This window comes from Dermacentor silvarum, chromosome 3 (genome assembly GCF_013339745.2).
Source record: "Dermacentor silvarum isolate Dsil-2018 chromosome 3, BIME_Dsil_1.4, whole genome shotgun sequence".
Taxonomy (NCBI): domain Eukaryota; kingdom Metazoa; phylum Arthropoda; class Arachnida; order Ixodida; family Ixodidae; genus Dermacentor; species Dermacentor silvarum.
Genome location: NC_051156.1, coordinates 60,895,098 through 60,912,966, shown reverse-complemented (window position 1 = coordinate 60,912,966; position 17,869 = coordinate 60,895,098). Strand labels below are relative to the sequence as shown.

The 17,869-nt window shown below is 47.5% G+C and overlaps 1 long non-coding RNA gene across 1 annotated transcript in view; it reads right to left on the bottom strand.

Annotated features, from left to right (window-relative positions):
* Positions 1–1,793: 1,793 nt before the first annotated feature.
* The window catches only part of LOC125943801 (uncharacterized), a 72,676-nt gene continuing 56,600 nt past the window's right edge, over positions 1,794–17,869 (bottom strand). Inside the window, exons 2-3 of the long non-coding RNA XR_007465902.1 lie at positions 4,850–4,903; positions 1,794–1,892 (exon numbers count right to left, since the gene is read on the bottom strand). This is a non-coding gene — a long non-coding RNA (uncharacterized LOC125943801). The remainder of the gene's footprint in view (positions 1,893–4,849; positions 4,904–17,869) is intronic.

Genomic DNA, 17,869 nt, shown 5'->3' with positions numbered 1-17,869 from the left:
GTAGAACATCCGGGCATCGTTGTGAGAACAAAACGAGACCTTCCGGGCAACTTGTCAAAGGTTAAGAAAATGTGGTCTCCGGCCCCCAACGCTTTGTACAGGACCGCAATACATACGCTAGTTACTGTCCAAACAAGTTATAAAAAAATTCACCGCCCAAGCAGTCCGTAAGGATAGTTAACCAGCGGAGCTGAAAGGTGCGGCGCCGGTGTTTATCACTGGGTTAATCCCGACGGTTCATTAAAGTCTTTCTCATTTATTGGTTACGTCTTTATGTTTCTTAATGAAGTTACACACACGTTCAGCTGCAACGGAGAGAACAACGTCACTGACAGTATATGCCCGCAGTTCGCCGATGTCGCAGTGCTGCTTGCGATTCTTCAAAATTAAATCTGTCCGTCACGTAAGAAAATGAATGGCGCATACCCCCTTAAGCAATGGCTTATGCCAGCGTAAACGTGCGCTCATATCACCGTGCGAGTCACCGTCGTCATCGTCGTCTATGAGTTAACTCTCTTTAAGATTAAGTTAATTCAGGCACTCGCACCCACGACCTTGTGTCGGAAAAAGAAATAATGAGAAGCAACAACGCATTCGAATGAAAATGTCGAGTAATTTAACGAATGTTTCTTGAGCGCGCAGGCTTTCGTCTTCATCCCCTTTGGCGTATGCTAAAGTGACTGCCAATTTTTATCGAGGGGCGCCGCCTGCCGACTTACAAGGCGTTTTACTAGCCCGACTCGTCTGAACACAAACCTTCCAAGGGGCGAACAAAGTTATAGCATGCCAATTGCCTAAGGTCCTACAGCTGTGCTTAAAGGTTTGTTTAGTCCACTGGATCGTATTTCAGCCCTCATGAAAAGTGGTTGCAGCGGTAGCGTTAAACTTACACGGGACGAAAGCAACACACAATAACACGGACAAAGCACTAATTAAATTGACGGGTTTTATTCGCAATGCGTTTATACATGCGCCATGCCAACCACGCGCTGGTCATATGCAGGAAAAGGGAGCGTAATAGGCAGGTAGGTAGGTAGTAAACTTCATTGAGGTCCTGAAGAAGTAAAATAGGAAGAAAAATATTTGAGGCAAGTGGCACTGCAGTAGTCGCGAAATGAAACACGCACGCACGCACGCACGCACGCACGCACGCACGCACGCACGCACGCACGCACGCACGCACGCACACACACACACACACACACACACACACACACACACACACACACACACACACACACACACACACACACACACACACACACACACACACACACACACACACACACACACACACACACACAGACATACAGAAACCAGAAATAAAAAAAAACGTTTTCGTTGTCAAGCGAAATAAAAAATATGGCTAATTCACAGTCCTTGGCCTGGCGCATATATCAACATATTCTAAATAAATCTGTTAGTTGAAAGCCAGCGGTTTGTGGTCCCGTATCAGAAAGCCATCGCTTTCTTCCGTCCCGTGTCAGTTAAACACCGCCCCTGCAACCATGAACAGCTGCGAAGTCGCCCAGTTTACTATTAATCTCAATGAAACGTGGGCCGACCAGATATCACGAGGCTTGTTTCTAGCGACAAGGACAGTCACAACAAGTTCCATAAAAGCGGCTGTTAATGAGGGCCTCGGTGGTTTTAAGGCTCAGCCAGCTCTTAAAAGAGGCCTTCTTGTTGTAGCTCATAGATTCCCGACGCAAAAAAAAAGCGCACACAAAAAGAGAACAGATGAGCCAACAATTTTATTTCGTAGAATAGTCTCTCAATTTATGTCTTACTTGCTCAGGTGCTTTTCATCAGCCCGAAAATAAGCCCTTTGCGTATTCCATCGCTCTCACCATGTAGCGGACGTCTTTCGGGAAATGACGTTGAGCGCAACGCTGCAGAGAATAAAAAAGAAACATTCGACCTCAGGGATTCCTTTGGCTCTGAAGTTATGCATTGCGACAGCGGCATTCTTCCACTTTGAAGAGAATCATCGCGTTTTGGTTGCATGCCTTTTCCTCAAATAATTGCGCTTACAAACTACGTGCCAACACTCCAGCTGTGGTTTCGTCGTACGGCCAAAGAAGAATAATGTAATCATTCGAAGTAACCATTTCAGATTATATATGAAACAGTAATAAAATTATAGCTAGTTGGGATGCAAGATAAAGTTAGCGTTTAGAGAAATAAGTTGTGACAATATTTTTTTTTTCGCGTAGCGCTCAATTTCTTTTTCCTAGGGTATAGTAATGCGTCTTGCCAAATTCAAAATCGACATTCAAATCGAAGTTTTTAGAAGGATGACGTTGCCAACTACCATATTTCTTCTTGCGCAGTGGCCCTTATTTCAAAGCCGTTCGTGCCCGTTTGATTTAAGGAGATGTATGTTTCTGGTAAGGAGTGAATTATTTTCTCTCGTCTCAACGGCTTTCTTAAAAACATAACATTCTAAATGAATGTCAACATAGTTTCCGGAAAGGGCGCTCTACCGAAACTGCACTACTTGTTCAGAAGGAGTTAGTCATCAAGAAAAAGTAAACCTAGTACTCGGAATATTTATTGACTATAGCAAGGCTTCTGACCGTCTGTAACACAATATTAACAAACTTGATTGTGTACGGGGTACCCGGAGTGGCACATTCTTTGTTTTGTTCGTATCTGCTTGATCGTAGGCAATGCGTTGTCATCGGAAATAGTGTTCCTCCGAGAGGCCAATATTGTCAGGTGTCCCAGAGGGCAGCATTTTAGGTCCCCTTCTATTACACATTTACGTTAGGGACATGATAGACATACAAAGCCAGGCAACAACCGTTCTATACGCGGATGATACCAGCCTGTTTGTCTTTCGTCCGGAGGCGTGCAAAGTTATTCTTAAAGCGAACGCGCTCCTTTCCACTTTATCGGGATGATCGAGCTGCAACGGCCTTAAAATGAATAACAAAAAAAATCAAAACCTATCCTGTTCAGGACCAGAGGCAGAAAGGTGCTTTTGTGCGAAGAACTATGGGTTCATAATGTACCAGTTGAGATTGTGAACGAACATAAGTTACTCGGTGTCGTTTTTAATGGTGTACTAAATTGGACACCTTATGTTGACATGCTGTCAAAATCATTGGCATCAGCAGCGGGTGCACCGTCACGCTGCCGTTATTTCTTTCTGGAAAAGGGAAATTAGAAATTTACCAAGCACTATTTGCGTCGCACATTAACTACTGCACGCTCGTGTGAGGCACCACTACGAACACTAACAAACACGAACTTTTTCTCCTTCAGAAACGTGCACTTCGAATTATTGCTAGCATTCCATACCTCCGCCCAACATCACCACTTTTCACCAAGTTTAATATCATCAAAGTGCCTGATGTGTACGACTTTCGTTTACTGTATTCATATTTCTTTCCCTCTAACAAATTGTCTTAACTTCTAAAATTACTGTCGGGACTACAGCGACAGCTAAGTGATGGATGTCCGCAGCTGGTGTGACTAATGCATTGTTCTCCTTTTGCTTTTATATTTAAGGTGACTGTGTTAGTTTTGGTTGTGACACAGAGTTGCGCTGTCCACTCCTTCTTACTATTCTGTATATCTGTGCAATTACTAATGTTAAACACGAGCCAATGTGTTGTATATCACTATATACAATATATGCTTATATACTAGCTTTATTTTCTTGTCCACACTGACTGTTGTGCAATAATATAGGGCCTTCAGGCCCTTTGAAGCAGCATGCAACAGCTTTTTCGCTTGAAGGACCCTGAACCAAATTGTACGACATGTTGAATATGAAGTTCTGAGTCTGACATAGTCTTGCTAAAATAGATTACCAGATCGAGCCCTTGCTTTCGCCTATTGTTTTCCGGTTCATTTCTTTTCCCCCCATACGTGACAAGGGTAGAAGCACTTTGTTGCACAGCGACGGCTGGTATACGTCGCATGGGGATGGCACCAAGGGAATGCAACTACAATCCCTGCGTCGCCTTATCGTCGTTGTCTCCAAAAGCCGCTGCCAATTTTATTGGCTAGACTAGGACACCTTCATAATTCAGTGTCAAATATTTCGTGGCCAGAGCAAGCGGCGCTAAGCCACTCTTGAATAAAACTGTGCACAGTACGCCAAGAACAGGCCCTCAAACCCCCAGACGTGGGGGTGGGAATGCCTAAGAATGACCACTATATACAGTTGGTGTCTTGTGAAAAGAGACATGAACACTCCATCTGTTCCTGCCGCAGATAAACGAGCCCCGGCGTGGTGTGATACGGCTTCTTTCTGGGGTTTTACGTGCCAAAACCAGTTGTGATTATGAGGCACGCCGTAGTGGAGGGCTCCGGATTAATTTTGACCACCTGGGATTCTTTAACGTGCACTACAACGCAAGCACACGGGCGTTTTTGCATTTCGCCTCCATCGAAATGCGGCAGCCGCGGCCGGGATTCGATCCCGCCATCTCGTGCTCAGCAGCGTAATGTCTTAGCTGACTGAGCCACCCCGGTGGGTAATGGTGTGATACAGCAGCTGCATTTAAGATATAACGCCAGTGCTTCTTTTGGCCCCTTCTTGTAAGATTACGTCGCTGGCTGGAGCAGCGCATGCAAAATGTTGAGCGAAGGGAAGATATTGGGTGTCGACAGTACAGAACGGTTACTTTCCTTCGTTCTACAACGTGTGACCGCGCTGTACTTGGGCACTGATGTCACAAAAGGTCCTCCAAAGCCGTTTTTATCAGTAGACTGCGCATTGGGCGGCATATATTCGCGGCTACGTCAGACTTTGGTTCAGCACTGATCCGCTCTGTGCCTGTTCGCTTAACTTACAGAAACATTACTTACGCGAACTTACGGAAACATTACTTACGCGAACCAGTTCGAGTATCTGCTCCCAGTGGAAATTGTACTTCACCTCTAATTCCTGAAAGTATCAACCAAAGGGAATAAGACACATGAGAGACCTTAAGTATTTTTCACTATCAGGCAAAAGAAGCGAGAAACGTAGGGCTTATTCACCGCGTACTTATAAATGGCGTATAGAAGTGAATGAATGCAACAGCCTTCGCCAAGGAACTGTGATCTCGGAGTTTGAAGATGTTAGTCCCTGCAAACACAGGTATAAGGTGTAGTTAATACGAAGTCAGTTCCTTTTCCCGGACAATAGAACTCTGCAACACTTTAGGCGATGTTACTCGTTGCCTGCTACCAGATAGGTTTCTGTCTACACTTAGCGACATGTATACTCGTTTTAAAGAGATGTATTGTACTTGATTATATTTTGTTTTGATTGTTCGCTACTGCGTCGTCTTTTCATTTTGTTGTTCTTGAAAAACCACTCTCACGACTGCAATAGCCCTGGCTGACCTGCAGTATGTAAAAATAGGTATATGAACAAAAGTATAATAAAGACATATGCAAATGTAAATAAAAATTAATAAACAAAAGAAAGGATATTGACCGAGCTGAAGCCTGTTTGCAATGGGGAAGTATAGGAAGGAGATGAAAAGGAGGACAAAAGAAACGTAAGGGGCCCTAGCGCACACGAAAGTTCGGCCGTTCGTCATTCATTCACGTCTTTCTGCCGTTCACGTCTAGTGAAATGACCATAAAGCCAGCAGAAAACTTGAGGTGCGAGAGGAGAAATAAAGTTTTTTTTTTTTTTTGTTCAGAGGACAAGTGTTGAAAATCGCCCGTGGGAGATAGCAACTCCTTGAGCTTGACTACTTGAAAAGGCAGACGTTATTTGCAGGAGAAAATCAAAACCTTTATTCGGGTGGTTGGCAAAACTTCCCTAATTAAATTTCTAAGTGCACACATTGCAATCTACGAATTAGAGCCGGTGACGGCGCTAGGCATATCCACTTGGAATGAATTCTGAGACGATCGAGATTTCTCCCGTGAACATGCTGTCCACGTAATGAACAGCATGTCGATCATCGTTTTATTCAATATATCGGTGTGACCGTTGCGCAACGCGTGAAAGGCAAGTGTATGATGGGTTGTGTGGCTAAGTTTAAAAACGTGTTCAATAAGCTATGCCCACATGAAATATTGTGAGCAGGCCCACAAGAATGTCTGAGGTCAGAATTACGAAGATGAGAGAAACCTAGCTACTAGCCATCATCATTACCCTTTTAGCTGAATGCTTGCGGCGCGAGTTCACTCTAGTCACTTTAACGGCAAACACTATGCCGCAGTTCTTCGGTCTGTGATGACGCATGATGGGGCGCCATTACGTAGCACTATGTTCTGTACGAAGAAATCGGTTAACTCGGGTGCAGTGCGTCGAGGCACGCCTTTTCCTGAGCACAATGCCTTAATATACTGTGTCGATGATCGCCACTTGTTCATCGAATACGATGAACTAAAGAAAATCCGAAGGCTTATGCCGATTTGTTGGAATCGTTTGCGAGCTTGGTCGATGTTATTCAGCACTCCCGAAAGCTTCACGGCTCGCGACTACGGGTGCTCGCACGCACGGCGGACTTGGAGCTACCACTTGACTACGGCAGTAAGTCGCAATTTTTGCACGGTAGCCAATGGGTGAAACACAACGTGGTCAGGGCTCCTAGTGGCTGGCTACGGATGTCACTCCACCAAAAAGCTAGGTCTTTTGCTGGCTGCTGACTTCTCTTGCAAGAAATTCTGTCGTACACATACGCACAAAAAAAAAAAAACGAAACAAAAACGACACTCGAACGATATGCTGAAATATAGATGCGTTGCGGCCCTACACACTAAACAGAAAAACACCACGATGGGCGTTTTTGTCTTGTCCTCTAGCGCATTCCCATCTGTGCATGCTTTTTCTGTCATTGAATGGGCGTACGCAATAAGCACTCCCATTTATTTGGGCGCGCGTGTTGTGTATAACAGGAGCAATCAGCAGTACCATTTTACTCCCACACGCAGACATTCGGCGAGGTATGATGGGAGTTTTATCATTTCCATTTGGGAGAATTTCCGTTAGAATCAAGGCCGTGTTTTATGTTAAGTAAAAAGTTCATTCGGGGACATGGAGGCATTCTAGTTAACCCCTGCCGAGAGTCTTTTTCGGCAGTAAGTAACCATTACATTCGAAATAAGTCAATGCAAAACTTACATTCACTGCTAAATTCTCAAAATGCAGTCTTATCAAAATGCAGGCCATTGGCTTGCATTATCGCGAAACTGCTTTTGAGCCTTTAGAAGTGGGTAAAAGTTTTGGAGGGCTTTATTTCTGGAAGTTCAGAAGCCACTAAAAAAAACCGTTCAATTATTTTTTCATGCACTATGAAATACACATCTAACAAGCACCGACCTAAAATATTTACTTGAAATATCACAGAAACAAATATAATGCAGTCCTCCTGTTCTTTCCACAATAAGCATATGTGTTAACTACAAAACTTGTACATGTCCAAAAAATTACCTTAAAAATACAGCCACATTACAATAGCGCTAGTGGCCGATAAATCGTCCAGCACAATAAAATCATAAAAATGAAAAAACTATGGCGCAAATTCAAGAAAGCTGTACTTATCACAGTGAACGTTTATCACAAATATACGCTATTTCGACAACTGCCAAAACTAAAATGAAAAAAATACGGACACCGTAAAGTGGTGCCAGTGGCCAGCTAATGGTCCCAGTAAAATAAATAAAAATGAAAACCTACGGCGCAAACTCAAGAAAGTTGAACTTATCCCATAGTGAACATATATCACAAATATACACCACTTCGACCTAGTCGACTAGATACATTGTACAACCGCCAAAACAATAATAAAAAATACAGACACTGTTAAATAGTGCCAGTGGCCACGAAATCTTACAGCACAATAAATACAAAAGGCGCAAATTTAAGAAACTTATCACACAATTAACATATATCGCAAATATACGAAGTTTCGACCAGCTTGAACACGTGCTTTTCATCGAACTATGCCCAGCGCATTTGCAAATACAAATGTGTGAAGCTGCCAAACCTAATCCTAATAAAATTGAAAGTAGTAGAAAATGTTAGCCCTTCTTTTGTTACTTAATTGCGTAATGCTCCTTCTTGTTTCTGGGGTTTTACGTGCTAAAACCAGTTCTAATTATGAGGCACGCCGTAGTGGAGGGCTCCGGATTCGTTTTCACCACCTGGGGTTGTTTAACGTGCACTACAACGGAAGCATACGCGCGTTCAAATGCGGCCGTCGCGGCCGGGATTCGATCCCGCGATCTCGTGCTCAGCAGCGCAACGCCTTAGCTGATTGAGCCACGGCGATGGGTAACCGTCCATGTAGTAAATAAACTTAGGGGTCTCAATTCACAGAGTGCTTAAGAAATAAGTAATTACGTTACCTGTTAATACGACCAATTTAAAACGCGCGCCAAGAGCAGCGCGGCTGCGGACCTGAGAAGGGTTACCCATTAAGTCACCTAAACGTGTTCTGGCGGTATCTTGGTACCAGATATCACTGGCGCGTTAACGCACACCGAGGAGCGTAAAGCTGAGACAATTCAACGTTCGACTGGGCAAGAGAGGAGAGTGTGTCCCCATGCGTTTCTAAGAGAACACACCAATCGGAAGGGCCACTTGTGGCAGCATTCGGCGACACGGTCATTGCATGCCTTTCCAGCACCAGACCCCACCAGCTCCAATTTACGGGACGTGAGAAGCACCCTTTTTCACGTCCGACGCCAGCGCTGTGCTTGACGAGCATTTTGGACGGGTCTTACGAAAGGTACTCTAATTCACAGGAGTATTTACCGGGGGGGGGGGGGGGGGGGCAATTTCTGCTTCGTGTTCATAAACACGGGCCTATGCTCGTCAAGGGCAGCAGCAAAGCAGCGGTGGTGGTAACTGACGGGGAACGGTTGATAAACAGCGCTGCAGTCAACACCAGCGAGTCAGCAACAGCAGAGGAAGTGGCCATAGCCCTGGCGCTCGTCCAACCGGGTGCCAGGGTAGTGGTTACCGACTCCAAAAGAGCTTACGGCGGCTACAGGAAAGGGGTGATCTCCTCAGAGGCAGCCGCGATATTAACGAAGGGCACCGGAGCGAGCCGTAGAGCTCGTATGGGTGCTGTTGTGTCTGGCGGTCCTTCGGGACACAGGAGGCCGGCGCCAACTCAGACGCGCCAACCTGGCACCCCTTTCTCGTGGCCGAGAATTGTCACCTGGGACTGAGGGATTAGCAGTTGGTCTCCGGGCTACTCATGCGTGGCTAAATGGCAGCGTCGCCCCTTGGTGCGGTCCCGTGAATTACCAGCGCCGCCCGAACCACGACGACGCTACGCCGACTGCTGCCTTTCGAGACAGCCACCGCCCTACCTGGTTCCGCGAACTGACCGCTATGGAGAGGCGAATCTTCAAGGCGCCCGTGTCTGGCAATCCCGGCGGAAAGGCATCAACGTTCGGTTCCCAAGGTGTGAACCGCTGCCTGTGTTCGGGGGCGACCTAGCAAGATTGGAGGCGGAGCCCGGCGGGAAACGACGACACATCACGTGCGGGATATGGCCACCTGATCCAAGATGCTGATTGGCTAAAAGAACTACAGTGTATTCCCTCGTCGAGTGAAAGAGGGAAACGAAAGGGATAAAACAGGGGACTTGAGTGAGGCTTGACCATGTAGAGCACGCTTGACGATGTAGAGCACGCTCGACCATGGAGAACGCTCGGAGATGTAAACGCTACCACATGCAAAGATGTTAGCACGTAGACGGCTCCAATATCATGGAGCCCATCTTGTAATATACCATGTACAGTGTATATAAAACAATTTTCTAATCTCCCTGGATATCTCCTCCTCTCGGCACCTGGCACGGCACCATACATGGAGCCTTCGTGGACCCACGAAAGATCACCATTTACAACAGTGGTGGCAGCGGTGGGATCGGCCGGCGTTGGCTACATCGGTGTGGTGAGTGCTACGTGTTTGCTTCTCTTTTCGCCAGACTCATTAGCGCAGGTTACTAAGTCGGTAATGATGGTTTGGTGTTAGTGATTTCATCTCGCAGACCAAGAATATAGTGTCTCGTGGGCTAAGTTACTAAGGGGAAGAAACACAGGGTGCACTGTAAATACGGATAAGTTTGAAATCCAGGAACTCCTCAAAAGTTGTGAGCCGATGGGCATTTTGGTTGCCCCTGCGGTAGGCAAAAGTCAACAATTGGAGCTTTTACAGAATGAGGAAGTGAGTTGGGAGAAGGCCGGAGAGGCCAGAAAAATTGTTTCGTAAGCGAAGAGAGGAAATTCTGCGATCTCCCGATGTGGTAGCGATAAAGACGGGCTTAGGGCCTGAGTTTGCGCTTCATGTCGCCAGGACTCTCTAGTACAAGTAGGTAGTTGCTAGGAGAGTAACTGTGTGTTTTCTGGCGGGCACCATTTTGGGAAATTCACCTTCTTTAAATAGCGAATTTTAGGAAGGGTGAATTTTGAAGGCAAACGAGATCGCTATGGAGAAATTCAGAGTGCAGGACCTCCTTCTAATTTGCGAGGAGTTAGGCATTTCGGTCGACTCCGCAAAAACGAATAAAGCGGTTCTCGACGTCATGAAGGTAGAAGAGGTGACGGTCGAGGAAGCTGATGAGGCTTGGGAGACAATTAAGGAAAGAAAGCAAAAGGCAGAGGAGCGCAGGAGGCGCGAGCTTGAAGCTGTAGAGAAGCGCGAGCGTGAAGAAGCAGAAAGGCGCAGGCACGATGCCGAAATTCGCGAGAGGCGCGAGCAAGAGGCAGCGCAACGGCACGCTCTTAGGATGAAAGAGCTCGAACGGGAAAATCAGATGCTCAGATGGCGGACAGCGCGACGCCAGCTCCACACTTTCGAGACAGACGAGGGTATTGTTAATTTCCTCGCCGGTTTTGAACGAGTGTGTGAGAAAGAGGGTGTCAGCCGGGACTTGTGGGCTGAGCGATTAGGAGCACTTCTCCCGTTTAGTGTCGGCGCGTGTTTTATGCATTGTTTGTCCGAGGAGAAAGCGCGCGACTACGACAGGGCTAAGAGGGCTTTGTTCAGGCGCTTTGGTGTAGCATGGCAGGCCGACTTCGAAGGCCCAAAAGACAGTGAAAAAGCCGAGCCTGTCGAAGGTAACATTAGCACTGAGAGGACTAGTGTAGAAAGCTTTCGAAAAGGTGTGATGCAAGTGGCACACACACAAAACGAAGAGAGCGGCGGATTTCCCGCACCAGAAACGGAAGGCCCTTTAGGCCAAGTGTGTACGGCGACGGCAATTTCGGCCAGCCTGCCAGACAAGGTCACGCATTGCTTCTCGAATAGGTCGGAGCAAATGCTGAGGGAACCGGGAAAATCCATCTCCAGCAAGGTAGCTTTCAGGGCAAAAGCACGTGAGGAGACTCAGAGACTGATAGGCTTATTCCCTATTGAGCAGCGGTCACAGGACCATGGAACGATTCCAGAGGCAGCTGTAAGCAGTGATGAGTTAGACGTGTTGGTAGCCGGAAGCGAGGTGAATGCGGTCACCGAAGACAGCGGTGGTTTTCCCGCCCTAGAACCAGCGGCCGACTTCGAAGGCCAAGATGGCAGTGACAAAGATTGTTCAGACAGCGCTGAGAGGGCTGTGGTGCCCGTCGTTAACGGAAATAGTGACAAGCGCGAAGAAGCACTTGTTTCGCCGTTTAGCGAGGCTGTTTCGGAAGCGAAGGCCGACTTCGAAGGCCAGCGAGAAGTTTTGCATGCTATCGAAGGCAGTGATGGAGCTAGGCCAGCTGAAGATAGACTTGATGACGAGCTAACATGCTCAAAGATCAAATCGGGTTATGCTCTATTAGAACGGCAGTCGCACTGTGAAACCCAAAAGGGTAACGAAATTTCAAGTGCGTGCGCCGATGCCGCAGGCTCTGCGAAGCATGCCAAACGAAAAAGGCGTAAGCGCAGGACGAGAAAGGCGAACGCGGTGGAGGCGCTTAGAGTCAAACTTGCGAAGCGCCAAGGCGACATTAGTAGATGCGCTAAGGTCACGATCCAGCCAGAGACAGCGAAAAAGCAACGGAGGGTAAACCCCATGCTTAGGCGTTTCCTAAGATCGGGGATCGGCATGACACACGTCGCGAAACGGAGAGTTTCCCGAAGACTCAGGTGTAGTGACCGTCGCCTGACCGCAACGCGTAAAGTGCACTGTAGACCACGACCGAGCCGGTCGTGCTGTAGACAGAGGGATGGTAACTGTCGCCTAACCGCCTCGCGTACAGCGCATTGTAAGCAGAGGGACAAAGGGAAGCGTCCTGTAGGCTGTTACAATGGCCGATCACTCGCGGGGGAAAAGAAAAGGGTCTGCCTAGCAGATAATGGGACAGTGCGCGCACGGGTCTGTCAATGCCTCCCCCTCCCAGTACTTGGAAGCGGCTGTTCGAAAGTCGCAGCTACAAGGTGTGTCAGGCAAATTAGTGGGTTTTGCCTTATTCGCGACGACACCTTGCGAAATCCCCGGAACGCGCGACCCCCTCGAGTGCGTTTGAAAGTAAGGGGTGCGTTTGGGGCCCGAGAATAAAGTGAACAAGGAAGACGGGTGGCAAATTTTTCTTCTTTTGTATTCTGTCTGCCGGAGATTAGTTGAGTTTTGAAAGTTTGACAGGCGTAAGGAATGCCGCAGTTTTTTGTTGTTGACCTTTCCGGCTCAGGTTGGACCCACTATTTAAATGGGAGTGTGTACGCGGCGACAGATAAAGAATTGAATTGCAAACAGTGTCAGGGTTGCAAATAGTTTAGAAGGTCACGCGCAGGTTGCGCAAGTCGATGACCGGAGCTTTTGCACGAGTTTGTTATAAGTCGTAGATGGTTTGCCCATTTGTTTATTTGGTATACTGGCATTATGTAATTATTAGGTAGCTCTCTTGTGCTAAGTGTTACGGACTATGAATAACTGAAGGCCAGCTCTCCCTTCGCCTTCCTGATCTGTGGAAGTTCTAATTCATAATAACTTAGCTTCATTACATTAACCCAGTTGGTGTCTGTTTCCGAAGACACATCATCGGAAGTTTTTTGGTACTTGTCCGGATCAACGCGCACCTTGTGTTTCAGGGTTTTCTTTAGATGGGGGGAGTCAGATTTTTGGAATTGGTAAAGTCTGGCGATGAGAGTGGCTTGCAGTGGCGCTTGCAGCATTGTGTGTGGCTGACAAAGGTCGCTCCTTGGAGCTTGGAGCTTGTTATTTCTGCAGCCCAGTGTGAGCCCACCTATGAAAAGGCCTTTGGCGGGAAGATCATCATTCCTGGAAGCAGCGGCCCCATGGCTTTGAGCGAAGCAGGCATCAAACCGGCCGAGCTGCATGGAACAACTCGACCTCCCGATGCATCATCTGGCGGCGGGGGTGCTGTTGTGTCTGGCGGTCCTTCGGGACACAGGAGGCCGGCGCCGACTCAGACGCGCCAACCTGGCGCCCCTTTCTCGTGGCCGAGAATTGTCACCTGGGACTGAGGGATTAGCAGTTGGTCTCCGGGCTACTCATGCGTGGCTAAATGGCAGCGTCGCCCCTTGGTGCGGTCCCGTGAATTACCAGCGCCGCCCGAACCACGACGACGCTACGCCGACTGCTGCCTTTCGAGACAGCCACCGCCCTACCTGGTTCCGCGAACTGACCGCTATGGAGAGGCGAATCTTCAAGGCGCCCGTGTCTGGCAATCCCGGGGGAAAGGCATCAACGTTCGGTTCCCAAGGTGTGAACCGCTGCCTGTGTTCGGGGGCGACCTAGCAAGATTGGAGGCGGAGCCCGGCGGGAAACGACGACACATCACGTGCGGGATATGGCCACCTGATCCAAGATGCTGATTGGCTAAAAGAACTACAGTGTATTCCCTCGTCGAGTGAAAGAGGGAAACGAAAGGGATAAAACAGGGGACTTGAGTTGAGGCTTGAGGCTTGACCATGTAGAGCACGCTTGACGATGTAGAGCACGCTCGACCATGGAGAACGCTCGGAGATGTAAACGCTACCACATGCAAAGATGTTAGCACGTAGACGGCTCCAATATCATGGAGCCCATCTTGTAATATACCATGTACAGTGTATATAAAACAATTTTCTAATCTCCCTGGATATCTCCTCCTCTCGGCACCTGGCACGGCACCATACATGGAGCCTTCGTGGACCCACGAAAGATCACCATTTACAACAGTGCCTGCCCACACAGCGGTAGCCGGCAACGTCATAGCCGATTACCATGCCCGAGCGATGACCCTCCGGGCAGGGCAGGAGGCCGACACCACCAACCCGGTGCTTACGTACAGAGAGATTACCTCCGAGTGTATGGAGGATCGGCGCACCTTCCCCGGGCCGCACCGCACCCTGAGCAGGGAACAACAAACAATCAGGCGCATTCAGGCTGGTTCGCTTACCCACCCTGCCCTGATGAATAAATTCTACCCAGAAACCGAAGAGGACATTTGTCCATTTTGCAAATGTAACACAGGCACCCTCGCACACATCCTGATGGAGTGCACGTCACTCAAATCCCCTATACCCCCATCCCCCCTCCGTCCCCCACTACCCCACCCCATGAGCGATGGGAGACCTTACGGTCCAGCCCGGCCCTGTCGATCCAGCTTGCGCTGGCGGCTAGGGGCCAGGAGCTGCTGGCCGAATATGGGTCCCGCAACCAGGGAACCACCCCGTCCGTCGTCTGAGAAGACGCCGTCATTTGAGCTCGATAAATGTTTTCTCTCTCTCTGGGCCTATGCTAGCTTTGTGTATGGGACAAGTGCTTTTATATACATAGTATTGCTTCAAACAAACAAAACTGAGTACAGTACAAAGAAGTATTATTGTTTGAAAAGTAATTCACTAACATTTCACATAACTGGCTCATACCAAAACATGCAATTTTGATATTACAATATATTACAAATGGCACAATAATTGCGAGCCGGCGACCGTGTTGCAGGTTTTCTTGGCGCACGGAGTCCTGTTGGCGAGCGGTGTCGAGCTGCCGAGTCGCTTCGGCAACGGTACGAGGAATTTGGGCTGGCTCAGAGTCTTCGGCAGCCAGTTGAGTTGCGACGCGCCCAGCTTCAGGAATGCAAGTGACAGAGTACGCAGTGTGCGCCGCGAACACGCGAATGCGTTCTGCTTCACGTTGGCGTGTCTCTAGCCGGACCAAAGCGAGAGTCGCGCGTCGACACGCTTCTCTTTCTGCGCCGGCCAAGTAGTAGTGTTCTTCTTAGTTGGGTCCATCGCACGTGAAGCAGTTGGCGGCGTGTAAGCACTGCTGGTGCATGTTGAAGCTGCACTCCGTAGGCGACGAGGCGCCACAGGCTAATCCGACGCGAAAAACAAACCATGTGCAGAAAGTGCTAACACTAGGCTGTACCACTTCGAGCCTCCGCGGCGCTGTGACTACCGAAGCGCTCTCTGTCGGCGCTCGTTAGTGTCACGATATAGTACTTCGCTTCACTGTGCCTACATGGCGGTGCTATCCTTGTCAACAAAACATATTTTACTCGTTGGTGCTGAACGTCATATTCGTTACATCCGTTACAGCAACTTCATCGCGGACCAGGGCATTAAACACTTTCGTGTTAAAAAACACATAAAAGCTCCTAGATGTTGTACTCTCGGCATGCAAGTGACTTATAGTGTGGTAGCAGAGGGCCCCGGGTTCAGTATCTCCATTGTCCAGTTTGTGATGAAGCAGTCATTTTATAGGAGTGTTGATCAGTAATGTTCTTGCGTATTTGATATGGAGAACAATTCACTGTATCCGAGTTTGGTATTACCTGCATAAACAATAATGTCATCATCATTTAACTAAAAGAGACAATAAGCTTTGCTTAGTGAAATATTTCTCAGATTTGAATTTGCCAAGCAGATATATTTATATCAATGACAGTAGATAGTGGTCTATCACAATTGCTCTGGCAAGCCAGTTTGATGAAATAAACGGCCTCGAATTATGAGAGGTAGATGCAAGTATAACGTATGATACAGTTGGAAAGCATAATTCCTTTTCCTGACGACATCGAAATGGACCCCTAACTGAATTTGCACATGATAATGTTGGAAAGCACAATTTCTTTTGCTGACATCGAAATGAAACTAAACTAAATGTGTACTTAGGGTTGGGCGTTGAAGCGAAATAAATTGAAACATGCAGTTAGCTTGTGACCTATAGCACGTACAGAAAACCGAATGATTAGAACACAGTACAAGCACTCACTGTACAGCAAGCGCTTGTGAGTTCATGTTGTTTTACATGTTTTTGTGTATTGAAAAACTCCAAGTTAATACATTAAACCAAATAGGCCAGCAGCATCACTGACACCGCTGTTTCTTATGGAATAAAAGAGGACTTCCACACAACATGTTTTCTGGCTTTTGTTGCTTTGTTAGATAGCTGCAGGCATTGTAATCATGGTGTGACGTCTCTATTCTTTTTGAATATGTAGCAAAGCATGAATTGCAATATTTTCATGTGGAATTCAAGCAGCGTACCCAATATCTTAGAATAAGGTTTCTTTACGTGGAGAAACTGCGTACACGAGGAAAATTGGAGGGTTGGGATGATGCGGTACTACTGATACATATGTCAGTGCCTTAGTTGAAGCCACATTGGGATCGCTTTGTCGAAAGCTTCAGACGAAGAGACAATTCAGTAGAGATAGCCAGAAAAACAAAGGATGCGGCGCCCCCTAACAGAAGTGACTGCAGGAAGCCAAGCTTGGTATGCTGTGTGAAACGCGGAGAATAGCAGAGTGAACCAGGGAGACAATGGTTTACGCGGTAAGCATCCAGCTTTCAGCGAGACGCAGCCATTCTGTGACTTGCGATCACTCGACCAAGCTGACTGGCGCGTGCGTCATTAGTTTGTGACCACTAGCTCCAATTTTTCGGGAGTTCAGAGATGACGTGTAAACAAACTATTCCCCAAGAAACCGCGCTTTATTTAGAGTATGCAAAAATGACCACCTTGCAAAATTATGGTCAGTTGCGAGATGTGGAAAGGATGCAAGTACACGCATTTCTACTACAGTGGAGCGGGATTTTATCTGGGATGTGATTTCTGGACACATCAAACAACTTGGACAGTCTGGTACAGTCCCACATTCTCCGCAGGGGCGACTCCGTCAGCTGGCGTTTACCGGTGTCAGCAGGCGTTTACCTACGTCGTTTACCGGCGTCAGCAGGCGTTTACCGGTGCCTCACTCACGACCCCGTCATCAGTGAGGCACCGGTAAAAGAACCTTGTGACGTTATTCAGGCGTCTTGTTGGTTACTTAAGGCTTGCGAAGGGTTAATGGTAACGCATTTATATCGTGTCAACGAGTGGACATAGATGAAGAGGATTTGTTGGCATCCCTTTCGAGACAGAGCGGTGTCAAATAGCCACAGTTACTCCGGTATGTACACATGCTTTACATTCTAGCATTTTTGTATACATCCCTTAATCTTTTTTCTCCTCCTCAAAACTTATCTCTAGTACCTTGTACCGCTACCTATGCTTGTAACGAATTCGTTTGTATCAATCAAGCTATAATGCCGAAAGAAAAGTGTTGTGCAGAGTGCTGGACCAATTGGATGATCGTCCACTAATCCGCGCTAACATCCGCGCTGAAGGCCTTGCTCGCGTTACTAAGGTTCCTGCGGTCTACGGGCCTTCACGATAGACTTTAAGAACGCCGCCCCCTACCGCTCTATAGTTAGGGCTCCGTGTTTTCGATTTTATCCGAAAAAAAAAACGATTAACATTCGCCGGTAAAATTTTTGACAATTCCGATTTACCCGGTAAACTCCGATTTCAAGGGACAATATGATCTGGTTCCGTTATTTATCGAAAGGGCAAGTTCTAAGCGCTCATTTATACAACTTCTGGTTTGACCGATTTAAAGTTTACCGCGCGTCGACAGTAGATAGCTTTAGTATTGCGGAAATGGCACCACGCTAAACGCAATAAAATAGCGGGGTCTGACT